This window comes from Carettochelys insculpta, chromosome 13 (assembly GCF_033958435.1).
Source record: "Carettochelys insculpta isolate YL-2023 chromosome 13, ASM3395843v1, whole genome shotgun sequence".
Classification (NCBI taxonomy): domain Eukaryota; kingdom Metazoa; phylum Chordata; order Testudines; family Carettochelyidae; genus Carettochelys; species Carettochelys insculpta.
Genome location: NC_134149.1, coordinates 9,936,390 through 9,937,425, shown reverse-complemented (window position 1 = coordinate 9,937,425; position 1,036 = coordinate 9,936,390). Strand labels below are relative to the sequence as shown.

The 1,036-nt window shown below is 43.8% G+C and overlaps 1 pseudogene; it reads left to right on the top strand.

Annotated features, from left to right (window-relative positions):
* The first annotated feature begins 256 nt into the window (after positions 1 to 256).
* On the top strand, positions 257 to 382 carry LOC142020442 (U4 spliceosomal RNA; annotated as a pseudogene).
* Positions 383 to 1,036: the final 654 nt, after the last annotated feature.

The window sequence follows — 1,036 nt, the reverse complement described above, 5'->3', positions numbered from 1 at the left end:
ATGAGCTAACAGAGAATTTAAAACTGGGATTATCAAATGTGCCTAAAGGAGTCTTTTCTCACTCCCACTGAAGTTCAGAATAGACTAATGGGAAAGAGAATCTTTCCGTCATTGGATACCTGACCCTCTTATGCTCCAGGTTACACAAATCGGTAGGACTTCTGATGACCCACATGTCCCTTTCCATCACATATTCTTTCCCCATAAGATAAAAACTAAAAACATTAGCAAGGTGTGTAGATTTTTTCCATCAAATAGCTTTGCACAGTGGCAGTATCATAGCCAATGAGGTTAATCCGAGGTGCGATTACTGCTAATTGAAAACATTTCTCCAAACACACTCACTGCCAGGATCTTCTCTTTGAATCAGAAAGCATGTGCTGACAAGACTGAACCCTAGCAGAATGAGACACAAACATACTTTCAGAGCTGTCCCATCCATAGGACAGTTTGAGGCCACTGCCCAGGTCCTGCACTTCAAGGGGTCCTGTGGAGACCAAAGCAGCCTGGGAGATTACTGGAAGACCTTGTGCTGGCAGCAGGGGCTGGGCCCACCCCCACACTCACCAGTGGTGGTTGGAGTCTCAGGAAGAACAGCAGCCTAGCTCCAACTTGCTGTACTCTGCCATTTACCAGCTGAGTCGCTCTGCTTCACAGCTTATGCCCAAATAAATCTGTTAGTCTTTAAGGTGCCACAGAACTTTGGCTTTTGATACACTCATGAACTTCTCATAAACAAGCTAGGAAAATAAAACATGGATGGAGCTACTATAAGGTAGGTGCATAAATCGTTGGATAACCATTCCCAGACAGTAGTTATCAGTGGTACACAGGATAGAGGAACATGTCAAGCGGGGTCCCATAGGGATCAGTTCTGGACGAGTTCTGTTGAATATCATTATCTGTGTTTTAGATACTGGCATAGAAAGTAGATGTAGAAAGTCTGCAGATGATACCAAGCTGGGAGGGGTTGCAAACACTTTGGAGGATAGAATTAAAATTCAAAATGATCTAGACAAAGTGGAGAATTGGAGAG